Here is a 15,128-nt window from a genome sequence, read left to right on the forward strand (position 1 = left end):
TACAGCAGGAACATCACAAAATACGCTTCAGTCTACTTAATGGAGACATAGTGGAGAGAGTGTCCAGTTTCAGGTTTTTGGGAATTCACATCTCAGAAGACCTTACATGGTCCACTAACACCACAACAATAGTTACAAAAGCACAGCAATGCTTGTTTTCCCTCAGAACGTTGAAGAAAGCTGGTCTACCTGAACAGATGCTGGTGACCTTTTACCGCTGCACCATAGAGAGCATCTTAACATACTGCATCTCTGTGGTATCTCAGTTGCACAGCAGCTGGTAGGAAAACACTTCAGCGGGTTGTCTCTAGTGCACAGAAGATCATCGGAACACAGCTCCCAGCCCTGGAGGACACCAACAGCTCTTGCTGCCTAAGGAAAGCTACAAGCATCTGTAAGGACAATACACTCCCATGCAATCATCTGTTTGAACTTCTTCCGTCTGGCAGACGTTATAAGATTTTCTATGCCCGCAATTTTAGACTGAAAAATAACTTTTTCCCCAGAGCTATAATTGCTCTGAACCAATTGATCAAGCATTATCAATAAATTGTTATATTGCTACTTTAATACTGGTTTTGTGGTTGTCATGCATCTGAGTTGTGCTTTTGTACTGCTGGACATTGCTTGTACTGGCTGGTTACTTGATTTTATTTATTGTTTATTTATTTTATTTGTTGTTTTATAGCATTGAGTACAAGAGTTGTAAACTCATTTTCGCTGTATTGGTGCATGACAAATTGTACTACGCAATGACAATAAAGATATTTCATTTCATTTCAAATACTCTGCTGTGGCTTGGATGAAAGACTTTGCAGTAACATTCGAGCAGCTTATTAACATTGAGGATCAGTTCCTCATCCAACATCCTAAACTTTCACCTCCCACCTTCTGCCACACCCCCATCCCATCCCACAATTACTGGTGCACTTTGGTTGCAGTGGTTCTTCTACAAAATGCATTAAAGGTCTACATTAACAAATGTTAAAACAGTATTATAAATTCAGCATGATCATACATTGTGTACTAATTATTTTAAAATAAAGTGGAAACACTTAAAGCACAACACAGATTGAATATATTAAAATCAATTCAATTCATAAAATATGTTAAAATATATTGTACTTACTGTGTAATTCTCCTCCTTCTCAGCCTGAATGTGTTTACAGAATTGACGTGGGTTGCACGTAGTGCAGGTTTAGAGGGTAGATTTCCTAGAGTAACTGCAGGGAAAGCCATGAGCTTTTGCATTCCCTGCTGCATTCCTCAGAAAGCCCAACATCAGCACAATCGGGAAATTGCTGGAAATCAGCTGTGCTGAAGTTGCCTTGGGCTCCCAAACTTACACCCGATTCCAGAGATAAATGGTAGCAGTTCCATGCGGAGCTGCCAGGATTTCCACAGAGGAGATTGGGTCCTTCTTTTTCTATTATGCACCCCTGAGAAGCTTGAAGCAGTATCTGAGAGATTAAACTTTATTTCCTGGAGACTTGAGGGCAACCCTGACCACCTTAGGTCAGGATCGATGTTCGATGATCAATGTGCTGTAGGTTTTCTATGTTTCTATGTCTATGTTTCATTGGGAGCTCTGATTTTAATAGGATATTTGGTTGTGTTGGAGGCAGTAACAGACTGCAAATTTAAGATAATTTCACTGCAATAAAATTTGACCAGATTAAAAGTTGTTGCCACGGTTGTCAATATAGTCAAAGCAAGCAGAAATAGGAATTTAGCTCTGAATTTTGATCTTGCAATCTATGCTAAATAGATATCTCAGCCCCAACCCCATCCCTCATCATTGAATGAGTTGTGGGTTCCCCTAAAATCATTGTGTTCAATGGCTCATTCAAAGATTCAAGAATTATGTAGGTATTCTGATAAAACTTATATAAATATGCACGGGACTCACTGAGAATGCTTGCAGTACCAGAGAGAGCAGCATCATAAAGTGTTGCAGTTGGGAAATATGCTTCATGGGTTTCATGGTCTTTAGAGAACCTGCACTTTTCATTGGTGTAAATTAAAACAGAACTTGGCACAGGAGATGTTTTCTCTTGCTGGTATGTGGCTGCTGGCAGCCTTTAGAAAACGTCTCCAATCCTTATTCTCCTACATGTGGTTGGCATGATTTTCCTTCTGGCATTGCCACAATTCTCACTGTAAATGTAACATTTTTTTGAACCTGAGGATAAAATGACACCACTTCTGTTTCTTGCCTGACAATTTTATTTCATTTCTTTCCATTTTGCAACTTCTCTTCCCTTTTTTGAAAGTATAGATTTACAGCGGCCTCTTTCCAGATATGAACATTGAGATGGTGGATATGAGACTGCAACTTCTCCAGTGAGTTTTTGTGCATCCGCAGGGACAACTGCTCCCGAGAGCTGATTATGGAGCACACTTGAGTGAAAAATGGCAGAAAAGGGGATACTAACCTACCCAAGCTTAACCATAACCTTTACATCTCTGTCTTTTCTGGTGGTTTACTGAAAGTTCCAAATCAGAAGGAACTAAATTGAATCCTTTGCTGTTCACTTATTTTCGTACATTCCACTTGTCATGTTCACCCCGGGTCGTAAATGTACAGAAAGATATGAACAGGATGCAAGCATCTTAGTGTAAACATGTTGCAGCCTTTTTTGTAAGTTACTTATTTATCATTCATAAAATGTGTTGGAGGCAAGATGGGTGATATGAACCACTGCCAGTGTTCAAGATGCTGATGTCAATTTGATGTCAATTTAAGATTTTAATTTTTTTTCACGTATCTGTATAAAGCCAAATGTCTGGGCAATTTCCTTGCAAGGCCTTGTTGCATTGTTTGTCCTTCTGTTTAAGATAGTCCACAAAGGTGTTCGGAGGAGTGTTGTAAGATTTAGATCCAGCATCAGTGAGGTGGTTGTGCATCTTGGAGGAAAACAAGCAGATGGTGGTTCTTCCAAAAGCTTTGTCCTTCTTGGTGGTAGAGAAGTTTGGGAGACACTACTGGAATAGACTAAGTGAGGAACTACAGTACATTTAGGCAATCTCATTAATGCAGTGTAAACCAATCTAAGATTGAATGAGCATTCAGATTTACAGTTGTTTAGAAGGTGTTAGGTATGGTGCTCATTGTGGCATGCACTCACAGACACACACCAGTCATACACTCAATGGTCACTTTATTAGGTACACTTGTACACCTGCTCATTAGTGCAAATATCTAATCAGCCAATCATGTGGCAGCAACTCAATGCATAAAAGCATGCAGACATGGTCAAGAGGTTCTGTTGTTGTTCAAACATCATAATGGAGAAGAACTGTGATGTAAGTGACTTTGACTGTGGAATGATTGTTGGTGCCAGGGAGCGGCTTGGGTATCTCAGAAAATATTGATCTCCTTGGGATCTTAATGCATAGCGGTTTCTAGAGTTTACAGAGAATAGTATGGGGAAATAAAAAACACATCCAGTTAGTAATGGTTCTGTGGGCAAAAGTGCCTTGTTAATGAGAGAGGTCAGAGGAGAATGGCCAGACGTGTAGGTGACAGTAACTCAAATAACCACGCACTATAACAGTGGTGTGTAGAAGAGCATCTCTAAATGAACAACATGTCAGACCTTGAAGTGGATGGGCTACAACAGCAGAAGACCATGAACATGGTCACTTTTTTTAAGTATCAAAGGTATCTAATAACATTGTCACTGAGTGTCTACACCAAGCATAAAAATGTTATACATTTGTTCATTGAAAACACGCACACACATATTGGAATAATGGGATCACTCATGTATTGTAGGTGGAAGGTTTACCAGATTATTATCCTACTCTACTTTCATTCTCTGTCCTATGCTATCAGGTGATGTGCTGTCTCCATTTAGCTAGATATTAAGCTTTCAGAGTGTTCATTTTATCCCAAGTACCACATTTCCCTCTGTCAAAATTGAATCAAAAATGCAGGCAATCATGTAATTTTGTGTTATGTTCTGCTTATAGCCAGAAAATTACAAATTTTTTCCAATCTCCAAACCCTTCTCAGTAAATTCTAATTAATCCTTAAATGATCTTGTAATGCATTTGCTTCTAGGGATTAGATATTATGTCCTTAAAAGATGCTGGTGATCTTAAAAATAGTTTTGCAGTAGAATAATATTTAATGTTATAGTTCTTCCGATGTTATGGAACAACATATCGTTAGACGTAATGTGATCATCTGAGCTTAGATAGATCTGAGATAATAGATCCATGTTAAGATTACAAAGTAAAGGGAAATTGCAGCAACATTTATTCCGCTGCACCAAAGCAAAAGAATTGTCATGCTTTTTGCCATGGACATACATGACTAAAATTGTTAATTGGGAACTGTGTCTTTCACTAATACGTTGCTCTAAGTGATAATTGAAATTCATCTGCCTCTGTCCTATATAATGAATTAAATAAGTTGCATAGTGCAGTGTTCACATTCTTATGACTAACCAGAGTAATTTTAGTGAGTCAATATTTAACCAGTTTCTGGATCCTATTACAGCTTTAAATTAATCCATCACAGAGCACAGCACAGAAAAATGCCACAACTAGTCCAGATTTTACCAGCAAGTTTCCTCACTTCATAACATACTAAAAATTATTTTTGAATGGTTTGGTTCACATTTGAAATATTTTTTCTTTGGCTTTGACACCTGTTCCGAGTTTGTTCAAACCAGCTCCACTGACATAGTGGTTTTGTTATAGCTCCTATAATGTAGACATCATTTCCTGTGCCAGCAGGCTTTGCTTACCGTGAGTACTGATCCTGGCTACGATGCAACATGGAGTAAAGATTAATGAGACTTGTGTGTGTGTGTGTGTATATATATATAAAATTTATTGCATATATTTAATATTCAGCAGTGCAATGGGTCAATGAGAAATGTTATATAATATCAGATAGCTGCTTTTTTGAGATGATTGATCTAAAATATGCAGGGCAGTGGACTAAGTTTTGCCAGCTATGCAAAGGCCATCAATATATTAAAGCAGCTAGTTGGACACTGATCAACTATAACAGTAGCCAGTGAATTTTTAGGGGTTATTAAAATAGAAATATATTGTAGATAGAATGGCTTTTTCCTCACACATTTATGCCAAGTACCTCTATTTCCCAAATAATTCTAATATATGCATATTGTTTTTATAGAACATTCAAGCTTGTCTAACAGTGTATTGTTGCTACCATCTAGGTCCTCTTACATTACTGGACAGTACACAGAAAAATATGAACTGAAATGACAAATTTCAGAAAACATTATGTACACTTGAATGCACTTAGATTAACGCTACCTAGGACAGAGGGGAGAAGAGGAATAAGAGACATTAAATTCAACACAACAGCCAAATAAAACTTTTAAGCATATATTTTCATCAACGAAAACAGGATTCAGCATTCTGTGCAAGCACATGCAATTCTGATAAGAAGTGTACGCTAAACTTAAATGAGAGCACAACCCAGAAAAATGAAGAAATTATCACCATTGAAGAGAAAGTTAAGCAATGGAAGAGCATGATCTGTGCCCCACCCCCATGGAAGATGTCCCCACGTTCTGAGCAGACTAGATGTTGACAAGCAAGCGTCAAAGTTGGAGATCTCTTCTCAGAAACAGAAAAGTTCCTTGCGGCAATACCAGACCAGGGTGATTAACTCTATCTGATTACTTACACAGGCACAATCAAGCGGCAAACATTGGGTATACATTGTCCTGATAGTAATATCTACAACCGGTATCATCCCAAAAGCACTACACAATAGCATTAAACAATTAGGGCTACACAGCAATATTTATATAAATCTCCAGAAGGCCACAATACTAAACATCACTAGAATAGTTCAAAAGTTCCTAGCAATTGAGAAATGGGTGTACTTGACTATGGCTGTACCTCAGGTTTTATCAGCCTGAGCTGAAAAAAAAATGTATTTTAGACCACTTTTTGTACAAATGATGTAGTTCAAAGTGCTTTACACTTTGGGATAAAAAGATAAAGTTACGTTAATTAAAATCAAGGTTAAATAAATAAGTTTTGAGCTGGTGTTTAAAACTGTCAAATGAGTCCTTATAGTTTTTGTCATGAGTTCCACAGTTTGGGAGCATATTTTTTAAAAAAAGCTGACCTGCCAATTTGATTTTGAAGGAACTTGTTTAAATTTAAGTGACTGGTGGAAGAATACCTGAGAGTTTGAGCAGGAGTATAAAACAAAAGTGATTCTGTGATGTATTTCAGTCCCAGGCCACAGAGATCTTCAAAAATAAGTAAGAGAATTTTAAATCTATCCTAAAAGATACAGGAAGCCAATACAAAATAGTTCAGATGAGAGTGATGCACTCCTGCATCCTGGTTTTTGTTATGTCTTGAAGCAGCATTCTGAATGAATTGAGGTTTGTCAATAGATTGCTTTGGAAGGCCAGTAAAAAAGTGTGTTGCAGTAATCTAGTCTATTTGAAATAAAGGTGTGAATTAGTTTTTCAGCATTATTATGTGATAGAAATGGACCTACCTTTGCAATATTTCTTAAGTGTAGAAATGCTGCTCAGGTCACTTTCATTATGTGGGGTTTAAAATTCAAACCTGAATCAAGGATAACACCTAGGCTTGTTACTTCTGACTTTGCAAGGGGAGCGAAGTTCCTGAGTTTATCAAGAGGATTTTTTTTTCTTTTGGCTTTGAGACTGAGTAAGAGTATTTTGTTTTAGGAAATTATTGCCCATCTATTTGTTTACTGCAGACCTACCACAACATTCAAAGAAGAATTGGTGTTATCATCAGCAGCCTTGACTGAACCATACAAATGTGTGTCATCTGCATAACTGGAGAAATCAAATTTATGCTCTCTAATGATGTCTCCTGAGGAGAACATGTATGAAGAAAAGAGTAGGGGACTCAGACAGACAAAAAAAATCTCTCTCAGATATATTAGTGAAGCTAATTAAAGGCGCTACCCGTGAGGCCAACCCAGTTCGCATGGTGATCTAGGAGAATGTTGTGGTCAACTGTGTCAAATACAGCATTGAGATCTAGGAGAATTAGAACTAAGACCCTGTTGGCATTTGTGGCATTAGTTAAACATTTGTTGAATGAGCTTGTGGTATAAGGTTCAAGAAGAAAAGGCAATTACCATTCTAGCCCAGTAGTTCCCAACATTCTGCAATGAATGACCCATTCGTTCACACTTGCTTCAATTCGCGATCCAATAATGCCATTCATGGATAGCTTCCATTAGACTGCATCATTTGGTGTTGGGAGTGTGCTGGCGGTTACTGGGACCTGCAGCTATGGCACCTTGCACACTACTTGGCTTTATTTATTATTATCCTTTTGTAAACTTTCTAACTAAATTATCTCAGCATTATTAAAACCCTGTATCTTTGGCACCTTCTGGATGCAACATATGAGGATACAGAGACCATGCAAATGTCAGGGAGACTCGACCCAAAAGCAGAGCAGTGGAGTCAATTTAGCAGTAAACAATAATTTACTAATAGACTGAAAAACAACAAGCCATGAAGGGCCACAAAATAAGAGAGAAGTGATTCTTAACACGACAATGCAATGGAAGGCTAGGAACAACTGACTGAGGCTGGCTGGTTTGTTTGAGTGAACAAGGATTGTGGATGAGAGCTGGGTGAAAATAGGCTGCAGGTGATGATTTGGAAGTGAATGGCAGGTGATTCCTGTTAGCTGGGTAGAGACAGGGAGGTGCTTGCCTGTGCAGGCCTGCCAGGACCCCTCCCCTCTAATGTGACCAGCACCCGAAGGCCCCAAGCAATCTGGATTGGTGATGGATCCGGGATGAAACTGGATAGCACCTCAGACCTCTCCCCTGGACTGTACCTCACCCAGTCAACCAGGTACTGCACACCCTGTCCACGATTATCTGTATCCATCAACCAGTGAACCATGTACACTGCACTGCCTTCCACCGCCTTGGTTCCGGAGGTGCAGGCTCAGGTGGGTTGAGTGATCCATGGTTAACGGGCTTCAGGCAGGACATGTGGAAGGTAGGTGTGAAACTGAGGGATGATGGTTGCTGGAGATTGTAAGTGACTGTGTTGATGTGACAGGTGATCTTAAAGGGACCAATGAACAGGGGCAAGAGCATGTGGGAGTTGGTGCAAAAGGGCAGATTTCAGGTGGACAGCCAGACACTGTCCTCTGGCCAGAGTAGTCTGGCTGAGCGCTAATGGCGGTTAGCCTGGCATCTGTAGGTGTGGTTGGCAGCTAGGATAGCCCTCCATGCAGTCTTCCAAGCATTTTGGCAGCAGCGAATGTGGCAGACGGGACCTCTGACCATGACAGATGGGACCTCCACCATTGGCTCTTCCATGGGGAATAATGAGGGTTGATAGCCATGAAGCACTTCAAAGTGTGATAGACCTGTGGCAGAGAAGGGGTGTAGATTGTAGAACTGTTCAGTCCATGTGGAAGGCCTAGAGACAGTGAAGCATTGCAGAAAGTTTTTCACTTGATGATTGGCTCTTTCTGTCCATTGGTCTGCAGATGATAGCAGAGAACAAACTCACTGAGGTGTGGAGGTGGGAACAGAAGTCTCGCCAGGTGAGAGATGAATTTTTGACACAATGTCCAATGGGAAGGCGTGGAGTTGAATGACATGTTGGAGAACCCGATCCACCATCTCAGTGACTGATTGAAGTTTGGGGAGAGCAATGAAGTGGGCCAACTTGGAGGTTTGGTCCACCACTGTGGCCCCATCAGAAGGTGGCAAACCCATGATGAAGGTCATGGTGTTATGGGACCACTGCCATCGAGGGACCAGCAATTAGATCTATAGGAGACGGTTATGAGCGGGGTATATTGATGTCATTTGAACAACTAAAGAATAAATATAAAATATCAAATAACACTTTCTTTTGTTACCTTCAATTAAGGGCTTACTTAAAAGGCAAACTGGGTCAAACAATGTTTTTGCTAAAACCCAATGAAATTGAAATTGTAATTCAAAAAGGAAAAATTAAAAAAATTGTTTCTTGTATGTATAATTTGATTCAAAAACAGACAATTAAACAAGGAATCCACAAGTCAAAACAAAAATGGGAAAAAGATCTGAATATTAATATTGATGAAACAAATTGGTCAAGACTGTGTCTTGACAGTAAGACAAATACAATAAATGTTCGACTTAGATTAGTACAACATAATTCTTTACACCAATTATATATTACATCACAAAAAATAAATAGATTAAATTCAAATTTATCTGATCAATACTTTCGGTGTAATCAAGAAATTGGTACTTTCTTACATTCTACTTGGTCTTGTTCTAAAATTCAACCTTTTTGGATAAATTTAAGAGTCTTATTGGAACAAATTACTGGAACTCAACTTCCACATAACCCTGTATTATTTCTATTAGGTGATATTGAAGGGATAAAACCAAAACTTAAATTGAATAAATATCAGAAAGAATTCAGAAAAATTGCATTGGCAGTAGCTAAGAAGGCTATAGCAGTTACCTGGAAATCCGATTTGTACTTAAGTATGAATTGCTGGAACAGTGAAATGGCTAGTTCTATTCCGTTCGAAAAAATTACTTATAATTTAAGAGATAAATATGAAACAGTTTTGAATATTTGGCACCCTTATTTACAAAAGATAGGATGGCATATTTAGTTGCTCTGATGATAAAGATCTTGGTCCCTTGGGGAAAGTAATAAATAAATATACTAAATTTATTTTGAATCCCATGGAGCATGTGGAAACCTTCCAATATCCAGGCAGTTCTTTTTTTTCTTCTTTCTTTCCTTTTTTTTCAGGTAGGAGTATATATCGAGGGAAGGGTTAAGGGGAAGGGTAGACATTATCTTTTCATCTATTCACTTTGAAAACTCAATAAAAATTATATTAAAAAAAAGGGACCAGCAGAGGTCACAGGAACCAGGGGGCCACCGGTTGGAGGAAATGAACTGGGCACATTGAGGACAGGCAGTGATGAACTGATGTACATACGTCTGTGATCAACGTGGGCCACCAGAAATGGCATCGCAGAAAATCCAGGGTCTTTTGTACACTGGATGGCTGGAGAGGGATCAACAACATACACTGAATCTCCTTAGTCTATCCTGCCTGCTATCTCCTCAAATAATTCGAACAACTTTGTCAGGCAAATTTTCTCTCAAGGAATTCATATTGACATCAATCTCCCCAACCCAATTTCACAACCTCCTGTTCTAGTGCATCTTACATATTGACCCCCAGACCCCTCTGTATGTTACAGACTGAGCCAAGTTTGCTTTAGTCAATTCTCTCTTGATTGAGTGGGCTCAAAATCTGGGCCATCACTAACTGTGAAAATTAAACCTCCATTTGCATTAATATGATGATTTTACCGCTAAGTTGTGTTGAGTTTTTGACCATTGTGAAGTGGAAAGAAGGCAGCAGATCAGTTGCTTTGTCTGCGTCAAGGCTCACCGTCAGTGCTGGATTACACTGTGGAATTTAGGACCCTCGCTGCGGATTGAGGCTGGAATGCAGAAGCACTGTTGGCTCATTATCATCACAGCCTTGTGGAGCACTTGAATGATCAGCTGTCTACCTGGGAGTTGCCCATCGACCTCAAAAGCCACATCACTCTGGCTCTCCAAATTGACAAGTATCCTATGGAATGACTCTCTAGGTTGTCAGCCAGAACCCCAATTCCATTCCCAAAATCTTTTCAGACTGCAGGACCCTCAGCATCAACACCTCAAGAGCCCAAGCAGTTAGGCTGCTAAACTTGTACTTTCAGAAGGCTTTTGACAAGGTGCCACACATGAGGCTGCTAAACAAGATAAGTACCGATGATATTACAGGTGGGAATGGCAATGAATGAGAGCGGGAATGAAAAAGGCCTTTTCTCATTGGCTGCTAGTAATTATTGGTTTTCTGTAGGGTTTGGTGTTGGGACCACTAGTTTGCATGTTATATGTTAATAATCTGGATGACGGAATTGATGGTTTTCTGGCTGAAGTGTGTGGATGATGCAATGTTATATTGAGGAAACAGGGTGTCTGCAGAAGGACTTCGACAGATTTGGAGAATTGGCAAAGAAGTGGCAGATGGAATACAATGCAGGGAATTGCATCATCATGTACTTTGTAGAAGGAATGAAGGCATAGACTATTTTCTGAAGGGGCAGTGATTTAGAATCAAAGGTGTAGAGGTCAACAAGTTCTTGGTTAGGGCTGTCAAAAGTTATGGGGAGAAGGCAGGAGAATCGAGTTGAGAGGGATAGTAATTCAGCCATGATTGAATGGAAGAACAGACTTGATAGGCCAAATGGCCTCATTTTGCTTCTTTGATTTATGGTCTAATATTCTTGAGAAATACATAATTAGACTCATATCTTTGCAGGCCTTCTCCATTCTACTGAAAGCAAAAGACCAAGGTTGCTTGAACCTGAAATAAAAGCAGAAAAAAGATGGAAATACTAAGCAGATCAGGAAGTATCAATAGAGACAGAAACAGAGTTAATGTTTAGCTCAATGATCTTTCAATAGAACTGGAAAAGTGAGGAAAAATGCATGCTTCAAATTGCAGAGAGGTAGAGAGCCAACAACTACAAAGGGAATCATTGTGACAAAATGGGAATGGAACTTATCTAAGTAACAAGAGTGCTAAAAGAGGGGCGTTCCAGTTAAAATTGCCTGTCTATCTGGAGGAATGTAAATAGAAGAAGATAAATTAAGACAATTAGAGAGAGCAACAGAACAACATGCTGGAGTTGGTGCAGAATACAGTAGTTGCTGGAAATCTGAATTAAAAGAATACTGGAAATCTTAGCAGGTGAGGTGCATCTGAAGGCAGGGAAAAACTAAATTCATGTTATCAATAAATAACCTCACATTAGAATTGTTATGATAAAAACAGAAATGGCAGGTTATCTGAACATGTTGAACTCAAAGGAATCTCAAGGGCTATAACATGTCTTGAGGGAAGATGAGGTACCAATGTGTATGACAGAGTAAGCATCTTAGCACCTCAGTTTCCAGCAGAACCATCTCATCAGTTCCCCCTGAAGTCCTGCAATCTCTCAAATGCTCATTAACTCCTCTTTGATTCCTTTGCTACATTCCTACACGAAAAATTAATTTACTATAGCCAATTAACCCGCAAGTGCAAAAAATACTGTTGGAGGAACTGTTTTTGCCTCAGGAACTGTTTTTGCTGCAGATTCCACCATCTTGTGTCTTCAACCTACCAGCCATCGTAGGAATATAGGAGGAAACAGGAACGTGTGGCAGTGACCCATGACATCATAGGATGAACATTCAAATCCAAATCGACAGCTCCAGAGACCAGGACGTAACCTCTCTCGTTGGAGTTGTCAGGCTGCTACACCGTGGTAGTGTCATTTCAGGACCTCATGGTGGTCTTCACTACCACAGTGTTGGTGGCCCAAGACAGGTGACAGTGGGAGAGGGATGGAGAATTAAAGCAACATCTAGAAGCATCACTCTTTGGATTGAACAGGGGTAGGTCTTCCAGCCACTCACCCATTCTTTACTCGTTCTTCCAATGCAGAGGAGACCTCATTGTGAGTACTGATTGATACACACTAAGCTGGAAACAGGGCAATCGAATTGTTACTTCACTTGGGTAGTGGGATAGTGGGAAGGACAAAATAAAAGGGGAAACATAACATTTTCTTTGGAGCAATGAGAAGAGAAGTGATTGGCAGAGATGAAAGAATGGACCAGAGACTCATAGATTCCGAAGGTTCTTTTGAATACTAAAAGGTGAGGGGAAGGTGTGCCCGATACTGCAAATGACAGAAGATTATCTATTGAATGTGTGGGGTGGAAGGTGAATACAAGGGAAATTCAACATTTGTGTTTTTTCTATCTCTATCTGCACCCACTCAACATCCTCTATTTGTGTTTTTTCAGAGAGACCAACTGTGATTAAAAAGCATTCATATCCCTCTCTCCTGGTCAGCACCAAAAGCAATTCTGTCATCTGGATTACCACCCTATCAGAGATTTTTCCTCTGTTCTTTCCACCTCTCCCCCCTAACATAAAACACGCTGATTTTCTCCCTTTCCCATTTCTGATGAAGAGTCATCGACCTGAAACATTAATTTCACTTTTCTCTATCCATAGTTGTTGCTTGAATCAGCACTGAAAGAAATATAAAGGATTCATTAACAGTTCTTTTTTCTCGCTAAGGATTATGGAAATACATAACACAATGCAAATAATGATTAATACATAAGAACTGACTCCTAATCTCTATCCCTGAGAGTTGTGGTGCTCAGCTCCTTAGTTCTATTTCAATATAGTTCCAGTTAATATCAGAGAAATGAAGGTAGATAATTTTTTGAAAATGGGGAATTTGAGGACTTTGGGGATCTGGCAGAGAAGGAGTTGAAGCCTGGAGTAGGTCAGCCATGCATATGTATTGAGTAGTGGGGTAGATTGAGGGGATGAGTGGCCTGCTCTTTCTCACATTTTCTTGTGTTCCTATCAAGCCAGCCAACTATGGCACTTAAGAGGGAATGAGGCCAGTGCTGAGGAGAAAGAAAGAGTGAAGAGCACAGGACAGCAGGAGATAGGATTAGGATAGATGAGCATTGGCACATGGATGAAGGACCAAATACTTGATTCCGAGCCGAAATGTCTGTGATTTCCAGATGCAAGTGTTGCCTTGACAGCCAGGCAGAGCTACAAGTTCCACATCTGTGTTTAGTGTTAAGCGGTTTTGTCCTCTTCTGCTAAACCTAGAAGGGAGGTCAATTGCCTGGGGAATTAACCTTTTCTGTGCGAAGTGGAAATCAAAAACCAGCAAACATGTAAATAGAGACAAAAGGATGCAAACTATGAAAGCTATTCTGGCAGACTTTTTTTGCGTACGGTATAGTTACCTGCTTCCATCTCTGTGGCATTGTTAATTCTGCCCTATTACAGCCAATATGCTGCCCAAGACAGTTTATGCACCTTGACGATCATAGCCCAATCTCCAGGTGTTCTTCCACAAACCATTCTAACTCCTCTTTCCTGTGGCCCCCTCTTAGAACCCACCTCCTTAACCAATCTCTCAGCCACTTCTCTGACTCATCTCTTTACTTCTCTGTGCTGACCTTTGCTCTGGTAAGACATGATGTGTTTACAGTGCTTTGATATCAGTCTTTCAGTCTCTTCCATGAAGGGACTTCCCTCATTTCAAAGGGAAATTTGATGTCATGTACCTGATTGGTAAGGATTGTAAGAGTCTGCAGAGGGTTATAGACTCAGCTAGATCTATCACTGACATAACCCTCCCCACCATACAGGACATCTTCATGAGGCCGGGCCTCAAGGAGGGAGCATCCATCATTAAAGCACCCTCACCATCTGGCACATGCCCTCTTCTTGTTGCTACCAACAAGGAAGAGGTACGTGAGCCCGAAGGCCCACACTCAATAATTTAAGACCAGCTTTCTCCCCTCTGCCATTAGATTCCTGAACCTATGAACACTACCTTGTTGTTCCTTTTTGTTAGTATGATTTTTAATATTTGTAATTGAACCCCATTTTTACCGGGCATCTCTAGAAACGTAGCTTGTTAGCCCCTCACTAACAGCCACCGGACTCAGTGGGGAGGAGCCTCCCCTTTCTTGAACTCCGTATGTCTAGGGTTGGTACGCCTTGGGTCACACCAGAGCAGGAAGCTGGGATGTTTTGACCAACCATGCCCCGATCTGAGCGAATGCTTTTTAAATACTGCCCACTTGCAATTATCCATCAGCGAGAAATAATATATCATACATATAAAGAAGGTGAATTTGTGAATGTCAACTTAATCAAACAGTTACAGTATTGAAGAAGAAAAAAAAGAAAGAGAAACACAAGAGGGCTCATTATAATTCAACAGTCAAATGTGCATAAGGTTGGAGTTCAGGTCTTCCAAAGGCTGGATGGATTTCTTTTTGATGGCCCCGACTCCTAGTTACCGATCACTGGTAGAATTTCCCATTCTGAGACTCCATCGAATCACGCATTCCAGTTGGGTTGAATCCTAAGGCCAGTTCTCTCAATCTTCTTCTCCCTCCATCTCCCTCTGAAAAGAGTCTATCACAAAAAATCTCTCCGCCCAGCTTTCTCTAGAACCTTCTCCCAATTCCACCATCCCGATTGGCAGATCT

Source organism: Mobula hypostoma, chromosome 8 (assembly GCF_963921235.1).
Source record: "Mobula hypostoma chromosome 8, sMobHyp1.1, whole genome shotgun sequence".
In the NCBI taxonomy this organism is placed as follows: domain Eukaryota; kingdom Metazoa; phylum Chordata; class Chondrichthyes; order Myliobatiformes; family Myliobatidae; genus Mobula; species Mobula hypostoma.